We start from the raw sequence: 9,114 nt of genomic DNA, 5'->3' as shown, positions 1-9,114 counted from the left end.
TCTCCATGCAAGTGTTGGTTAATCACTCCCCAGAGTGGTGACTTGGGCAGTTTTGTGGTGCTTTGGGGGATTTCCAACTCTTTTCACTTGCCTGGTCAGCTTGGATGCAAAGTTAACCAGTTACCTTTATCAATAGTCCAAGGGAATTTATTTGCTCTAACAAAGAAAGAAGCTAAAGAACAGCAGAAAATTATGTCTTTTCTTTCAATAGTGTATTGGCAAAAGCAATAAAAATGGCTGTTGAGAAGAGAAAGGGGTCTGTTTCTTAAGAGAGGCACGAATTCTCCTCAGGACAGACCAGCTGACTTTCACATCTGCTCATGTGAGACAAAATGTTCCTCAGAACCTGTAAAAATGGGGAGTAGCTGCTCTCTGTCATCCCTCTTGTTCCCTTGCAGCTTCTCCCCACATCCAATTCCAGGACAGCTGCTCAGGCTCAGGCAGGGAAAGCCGTGCTCCAGGTGCTGCAGCCGCCCTCTCCTGCAGCTCCAAGGTCCACACAAGGTGCTGCACACCTCCAAACCAGGGAAGGAGCTTCCCCTACTCAAAGGTATTCCATCTTCACCTTCCTATCCTTCTTTTTTTATTGTTTGCCCTGACCCTGCTTCCAAACTCCTGGCAATTACCTCTGGGGGAAAGATTCAGGTGGTGGGAAGAGTAATGGTTGGTTGTAAGGACAGGTGGAGGTGGGGAATTGATGGATGCAGCCACAGATTTCCAGAGAAATCTGGATCAGCAGCTGGTTGTAAGACAGTTTATCTGGTGTGCCTAAAGTGACCTTCCTGGCCAGGGACAACTCTGGAACAAACTGCTGGACAAACCAGGCTTTTGTTTGCACTGTGTGTCAAACGGGACTGACACCCCGAGGTGTCTGTGGGGACCAAGCAGTGTTTGATCCATGGCAGCAGCTGATTCCATAAGAACAGATCCCACAGCATGTGGGACAGAGGCTGGACAGCTTGTTATTCCAGAGGAGCAGGTTAATGCTGCGCTGGTTCCAGCCTGGAGCTGGGCACTGATAATTAGCAGGGACTTGTTTGCCCACTTAGAGGATGAGAGAGGTGCTGTTTGCTGCTGGACCACGGTAGTCACCGATATCAAATCAATCAATTGAAATTTCCCAACGAGGCAGTGGGATCCAAACCCGTGCGCTTGTTTAATCTCAGAGTGAAATGGTATTCAAGCAACCCCACAGAGAGTTGCCTGGTCTGTCTCATCCTTCAATCGATGCCAGAATTAAATAATAATGGCAAACAGGATGTAGCTGTGCTGAGCTGCCAGGCCATGTATTTACCATTAAGTCTGTCCCAGCTTTTCATTTGTTTCATCTTCTTTTAATAGCATTTTCCAGAGATGCTTAGTTGCTTTCTCAGCTCTAACAAGCTTCCTTACTGGCCCAAATGAAAGACCTGATGGAGAGTTATAAAAAGTACAGTAGCTGGCTCGTTACATTTGCCCTTCTTCTAAGGAGCCATCCCAAAATGTAGATCAGGTAAGGAGGAAAAGGAGCAGCTCTAAAGCTGCCTTGTGTGTCCCTTGGTTGTCTTAAAACAGGGATTCAAGGCTCTAAGAGAGAAGTAAAACCTTCCTGTGACCCACAAAAACACAGTGTATTGACAGAGGCTGTTCTGCTCTGTCACCCTGTTGTAATAGAGGCAACATAATGTTCCTTTTCTGCTCATTATAGATGATGTTTATGGATTTGGTGACATCAAGGAGCACTTCTGGCAACAAGACTTGCTTCTTTTCAGCAGCATTGGGGTGTTACAGATTTGTGCTGGTTTTTGCTGCAGGAGAGGTTGGTTTGGTTTGGTTCATTAACTAATCAGAGCTGAGGCTTTGGAATGGGTTGATCAGACTAAGTGGTGCTGCTTTAGGGATGTCCCAGGGTGTCTTTCCAAGTGCCAATTGAGTATGACTGGGACATCTTCCTTCTGTAGGGAAAGTTGCTGTGTTAGGATCTTCCTTCCTCCTTCCCTGCCTCCTTCAAGTAGAGGGAAAATGGTTGGAGGGCAAATGCAGGTCGGTTCAGGTGGTTGCTGTACAACTCCCTGACAGGGGGGTGGAGCCAGCTGGGGTTCGGTCTCTTTTCCCAAGAAACAAGCAATAGGACAAGAGGAAACAGCCTCAAGTTGGCCAGGGGAGGTTTAGATTGGATATTAGGGAAAATTTCTGTACTAAAAGGGTGATCATGCTGCCCAGGTACAGGTTTTGTTCAGCTTTAAGATGAGCTTCCGCGTGGATCTGATTTAGGTGCCTCATTTACGTTCTAACATCGGTTTAAGTAGGATAAAAGGAGCCAGGAACCTGGCTCTGAGTTTCTCCTGCTAATTTGCCCATTGCTGGGTCCCCTCATGCCCTGAGGAAGCTCTGCCAGGGCCGCAGGTGACGTGTGCCAGGTGAAGGGGGTCTGGGGCTGACGTCTGTACTGGGAGGTCTCTGTGGTAACTGGGCACCAGTCACCACTTGCTCAGTTGTCCTCATTCCCAGAACAAACAAGGACTGGCCTCTGTCACTGCAGTGGACGTGCAGCCCCTGCAGAGGCTGTCCCTGGTGTCCTCTGTGTGTGGAGCTGATGTAATTAATGCCAGGGACAGCTGAATTTCATCTGATACAGCAGAAGTCCTCTGAACTGAGCTGTTAGAAGGGCTTGGTGTTGCCTTGCTGGAGGATGCTGGGCATGGAAAAAAGAGGAAACCAGGATTAGGGGGTTATTTCTGGGTAACTTTAGTATTACTGCCATTTTTGATGGCACACAACGATGGAGATGCAAACCTGAGTACAGCTACAAGGCCACAACCAAGCACTGGAGGGTCCCATGCTTTGCAGAGTCATCTAAAAACAGCCCCCAAAAACCACTGAGGGGCTCAGAAAGTCTCTGCAGAGTCACTGGGGCAGCTCTACATGTTTCTGTGTTGCTTTCTCTCCCTCATGTCCACGAGCAATGTGGGCAGAGGGAGATGAGACTGTAGTGCAGCGATGGTTGTACCTGTAAAAAGGGGCTTCCACTAGTTTGGTTCCATAAATTTGTGGGAATGTGCAATGCCTACAGAAAGGCACCTTTGAGTGGGTGCTGCTGCAGCTGAACTGGGAGAGTCCTGCTTTTATTATCTGGACAATTAGTTGGTACCTGTGTTTGATATCCTCAGCCTGGAGCAACCTTTTATGAGCAGATTTGTACTTAGAAGGCTTTCCGAGGTTTTAAATGCCTCCTCCAGCTTTTTGTCTTTATCAGCTGAGGAGTTCTGGCAGTTCCTAATAATTTTTTCCTTTCCCATTGCATCTCCACTTCACATCTAATATTTCCTGGCAGATTTCTCCATAGTAGCTGCAGTCAGGGGACTGGTGAGAAGCCTAATGCATCACTTCTCTCTCTCCTCCTGCTATTTATTCTTGTGTCTATCAGCTCCTCGTGAGCAATATTTTAACAAACGGGCTGGAGGGAGGATTGCTAACTTGTGAATTATTTTGATAGCTATCCTCTTCATTTTTTTCCTGTAATTCTGTAGATGCTGTTGAGTTTGGAGGCAGTGGGACCCCGGAGATCTACCAGGGGGTTGTCTTGCATCAGCCTCCTGCCACCAGAACTGTGAGATGCAGATGTTGTGTCCTCGCTGGCCACGAGCAGCACAGACACCGTGCTCGGAGCTGTTTGATTTTTGGCTCCAGTTCCTGAGGGTTCCTCGATTTCAAGGGTGTTCCCTGTAGGGGAAGAGCATGGGCTGTGAGCAGCTTGCAGGGAGCCCGGGGTGGGATGTTGCTGGCAGTGAGGCTGAGGATAATTACGGGAAGGGGGGAGCCCCGAGGGAGCCCCGGGCACGGCCATGTCTCCTGTGGCTGCTCCACTTGCCAGGGTTAACAGAGCCCTGGATGGCAGCACATGTCATTGATCAAAGTGAGACCAGGGCAGCGATTTATGGCCCAAGGAAAGCTTGGAAAGGGATGATTTTCATTCACCAGCCACTGCCATACACGGAGACAAAATTGGCAGCCCAGCTGCTGCCTTTCCTTTCAAAGCTGGTTTTCTCCTAAGTGGTCAGTACCAAACCCTGGCTGGAGCGGCTGCAGCATCACCCAAACCCTCCTCTACCTGAATGACACAAGAACTCACCTTTACATTTTGCTATAGGACCAAAAGTAAGGTGTTTGCCAAGAACTGGTGGATTCACATTTGAGAATGACTATGGCTTTTCCAGTCTTTTGATCTTTAAGTATCTTCCCAGAGGCATGAAAATGTGTAAATAACTCTGACAGTTCCAGTTTTCCCTTTCGGCACCAACTTCTTAACAAAAAGTCTTCATCAAGTTCTGCAGCACTTAATGCTCTGTTATTAATGCTGGAATTCTGTGTCCAGCTCTGGGGCCCCCAACACCAAAAGGATAGTGGAGCAAGTCCAGAGGAGGCCATGAAGATACTCCAAGGGCTGGAGCACCTCTGCTATGGAGAAAGTCTGAGAGAGCTGGGGTTGCTCAGCCTGGCTCTGGCGACATCTTAGAGGCCCTTCCAGTGCATAAAGGGGCTCCAAGAGGGCTGGAGAGGGTCTTGGGACAAGGGATGGAGGGACAGGACAAAGGGAATTGTTTCCCACTGCCAGAGGACAGGGTTAGATGGGATATTGGGAAGAAATTCTTGCCTGTGAGGGTGGTGAGGTCCTGGCACAGGTTGCCCAGAGAAAGTCTGGTACTTCTCCATCCCTGGAATTGTTCAAGGCCAAGTTGGACAGGGCTTGGAGCAACCTGGTCTAGTGGAAGGTGTCCCTGCCCGTGGCAGGAGGTTGGAAGGAAATGGTCTTTAACCCAAATGATTCTGTGATTAACAAACTGTTTTCTTCTGTCCTGAAACAGGTTTTTGATAATACAAAGGACTGTTGATCCTATGACATGTTTTGATGGGATCCTCTGCATCCTTTATTTTAGCTTTATTTTAGCAGCCTCTACCTTGGTGTACCCAACTGCTGGATCTACTTGCAGCAGCCCATGAGACACCTATTTCACAGCACCCCTTGGACTCAGAAGTCTCCAGGCTTTGCAGAGCTGTGCCCTCAGCAGTAATTTGATGGACTTTATTGCTGGGTTTGACAGGCAGGTTGGCAATGGGCAGATTTCTCTGCAATTCCTCCTCCTTCTGCTTCCAATGACCAGGCTCCACTGTCCCCCTCTGGATACATCTGGTGTAGCCAGCTAGAACAGGTGGACCTCCACTGGGCCACATTTTTAATGGTGTCCTTAAATATTCCTGGTTGCTCCTGGTGTTAATTCTCCAAGGAAGCCCCATAAAAGCCGTGTCCTCCAGCACAGCCAATATTTACACGTCCCGTGTGGTCTGAAGGCTCCTGAAAGAGCTGGTGGGGACAGAGGGGTGGCTGGAGGCTGGTGAAGTTGGGGACAGTCACAGTAAAGCTTTGCCCTGGAGCCAGCAACCAGTTTTAACCACAACCATCCACACTGGAACACCATCCGTGACCTCGTGTGGTAACTCTGTGGCGTTCTGTGCTGCAGGGAATGGGATCAATCCATACAAGGGCGAGGCAAACCCAAAGGCATTTCCACTGACTCGGGATCAAGAGCCTTGTTTCTCCAAACAAGCCCCTTAAAGCACAAGAGTGGGAATGATTTTCAGTCTTTTGTGTGTCCCTTATTTGGAGCAACATAACCCCTTGTAGCAGGATTTGGAGGCACACCTTGGTTCAGCTGAGCGGAACACAAAACCCCCACGAGTCTGACCTAATAAGGTGGGTTTATCCCCTGTTTCTGTCCCCTCATTTCCATGAGAATCTTCTCCTTTTCTTGTCTTCTTTTCCCACCTCTTGCAGAGAAACTTGTCGATACCCATGAAGGCAGGAGTGGTGGTTTGGGGGCATTTTGGCAGAGTTTCCAGTGTTTCTTGTTTGGAGCCAAGAGCAGGAGGATCAATGAGAGCTGTTTCCACCTGTGTTTGCCTTCTGTGCTTGGATCCCCTTCCAAAGTTCATCAGGTGGGAGTGTGGAGGTTTTCCTCCACCCCAGCATCCCCCCTACATCTCAACCCTAACCCAGCCTGGCAACTCTTCCAACTCTCCTTTAAGGAAATTCTTAGATTACCATCACTTTGTCAGCTGCTCCATTATTAATCACCAAGCAGGAAAACTGCCATAATGTCAGTGCTGCTGACACGTGTCTTGGGCTGGAACCAGGCTTCCAAAGAGAATTGCTTGAGAGGGGTGGTTAGGGAAGCAATTTCCTCCATGGTGCTGCTAATGCACATCTCCAAGCCTGTCTTGGAGCTGCTGGAGCCGGGGAGTCGAGCAGCTCCGTTGAGTGGTGCCTCCTTGGGGATCAGTGTCTTGTTTCATCAGGGCCATCTGCTTGCAACACAGCCTCAGTCAGCTCCAAGTCTTACAACAAGCTGCTTTCAGTGCCTGGCTGGAAGTGGTTGGAAAAATTTGAGTGTTGTAGGTAAACATGAGGCAGACTATGGGATACAGCCATCCAGGGAGTGATCTCACCAGCAGGGCTGTTAGTGTGCATGGAGGGGGACCCAGAGGTGCTCAGGGATGCAGACCCATCCCAGGTATGAGTGGAGCTGTGCCAGCTGGGGAGGGTGGGATGGGACATCTCTGATGTGCCCCACAAACCAGCACTGCTGCCCTGAAGGCCCAGTGGGGCTTGGGTCGGGCTTAGCCCTCAACACACACACACAGATCTCAATCCTGCAAAGTCAAATTCTGCAAATACTCACTTTGCTGTCAGTCAGTTTTTGCAGTGTTTATATTCAAGGGGTTGTTTGAAACTGGAGCAGCCCAGTGGAACTTCCTGGCTGCCGGGTTAAATAAATCCTTCACATCCCTTTTCGCATCCCCTTCTTCCCCGGCTCCTCTTCATCACCCGTTCTGTCAGCATCACCACAGCGAGAGCAGCCTGTGATACACTTGCCAGTGGTGTTTTTTTGAGAACCGTTAGTTAGGATGATTTATTTTGTTGGCTCTGAGTCCCTGGGGTCCCTGTGAGCCAACTCATCAAGCGTGCAGGGCAGAGCTGACACTGCAGGAGAGGTGGATTCCCCCACGCTCCCGGCTCAGCCTGATGGTGTTTTTGGAGATGACACGGGGTCTTCTCACAGCAACCCCTTGACAATGGCTAAACAAACATATGAGCAACGTTCCCCATGCTATAACCAGTATTTCCCAGTGCTTCTTTCACCAGATATTGGCACTCAGATGCTGCCACTTCTTCTCTTTCCCCTTCAGATCTGCTGTCACAGCTCAAACCAGAGGGCTAAAGGTGCTTTTCCTCCCAGCCATCCTCCCCCACTGCCTCTGGCATCAGGGGAGTCAGCCCATGCTATTTTCATGAGGATTTGGGTTGCAACACCTAATTTTCCACTAACAGGGCTTAAGAAACACAGGTTGTACATCCAGACTGAGATCTGATCCACGAGGAAGATTATGCATTAAGGCTGAAAGATGAGCAGTGCATACCCTGCCCCAAAATGATGCCAGAAAAAAATAGTGTAGTAGAGTTAGATTGGGTATTCCAGGCTTGGGATTGTCATTTCCTCTAATTTCTTTAGTGCAGGAGATCTGTGTCCTCCTCCCCCAGCCCCAAGCAGGACAGACCCTGGAGCATCGCTGCTGCTCTCATGGTGAATTCAGACCTGAGGTCACCCCCAACCCCCAGACTGGGCACAGGGGTGTAAATCCAAATTTTGTATTTGGGGAGAGTGACTTCTTACACAGGCAGATGGTGAAAGGGCAAGGGGAAGAGGTTTTAAACTAAAGGAGGGCGATTAGATTAGAAAATGGGAAGAAATTCCTACCTGTGAGGGTGGTGAGGCCCTGACACAGGTTGCCCAGAGAAGCTGTGGCTGCCCCATCCCTGGAAGTGTCCAAGGCCAGGTTGGACAGGGCTTGGAGCAACCTGGTCTAGTGGAAGGTGTCCCTGCCCATGGCCAGGGGGTTGGAATAAGTTGGGCTTTGAGGTCCCTTCCAACCCAAACCATTCTGGGGCTCTGTGATTTTTAACATCTGCCTCATCCAGTCTGGAAATACAAACCCACACAGGTTTATATTATTTACTTTTTATTTTTAATTTTCTTATATTTCTTTTTGCTTGTTTGTTTTTGTGAGGGCTTTTTGTACGGCTCCACTTCACCACCCAATGTAAGGAAATCATTAGCATCCCAGTGGCCAATTCCCACACTGTGTTTAGGAACAAATGGAAGGGATGTTGTGTTTAATTATCTCAGCCTGCTTACCATGATATTTTCACTAATATTTGGGTTTAATGAGCTAGGAAATCTGGGCCATTGTGTGCTGGTGGATATACTCATCCTTTCTCCAGCTAAATATGTTATCAGATAGCTTTGACGGGGATGAGCAATGGCTTCCTTTGAACTCGGGAATCGTCAAGATTCACTAATTTGCTTAGACCACCTGCTTGGCTAATGTTACCACAGGCCTCTTGTTTTCTCTCTGAAATGGTAAACAGAAATGTAGAGGGTGCCTAAATGTTGCTGTTCCAACCCTGGAGAAGAGGAGGCTGAGGGGAGACCTCATGGAGGGTGCAGCTTCCTCGCAAGGGGAAGCAGAGGGGCAACACTGATCTCTGCTCTCTGTGACCAGTGACAGGGCCTGGGGGAACCACTGGAGTGGTGCCAGGGGAGGTTTAAGCTGGATATTAGGAAAAGGTTCTTCCCCCAGAGGGTGGTTGGGCACTGAACAGGCTCCCCAGGGCAGTGGTCACGGCCCCAAGGCTGACAGCTCAAGGAGTGTTTGGACAATGCTATCAGGGACAGGGTGGGATTGTTGGGGTGTCCTGGGCAGGGCCAGGAGTTGGAATCGATGGAACTTGTGGGTCCTTTCCAACACAGGATATTCTGTGATTCCATGACCCACCCTGGTACAACATCAGCTCTGCCCCAGCCAACAGACAGCCTCCACTTTTTACCCCAAAACTTGCAGCCCTGCAGAAATGCTCCAGCTGGATCCACGAAGATCCTGAGGTCCCACAGGAATTAGCATATAAAATAGAGTTATCCTGCTTTCCCACTCACTCTGCCTTGTGTTTGTGCATGGGGTGTCTTTGCTCCCAGGGCACAGTGTCTGCACATTGGATGCTCCATCTGCAGGGAAGAGATT

Source organism: Chiroxiphia lanceolata, chromosome 6 (assembly GCF_009829145.1).
Source record: "Chiroxiphia lanceolata isolate bChiLan1 chromosome 6, bChiLan1.pri, whole genome shotgun sequence".
Lineage (NCBI taxonomy): Eukaryota > Metazoa > Chordata > Aves > Passeriformes > Pipridae > Chiroxiphia > Chiroxiphia lanceolata.
This window is presented reverse-complemented; position numbering follows the sequence as displayed.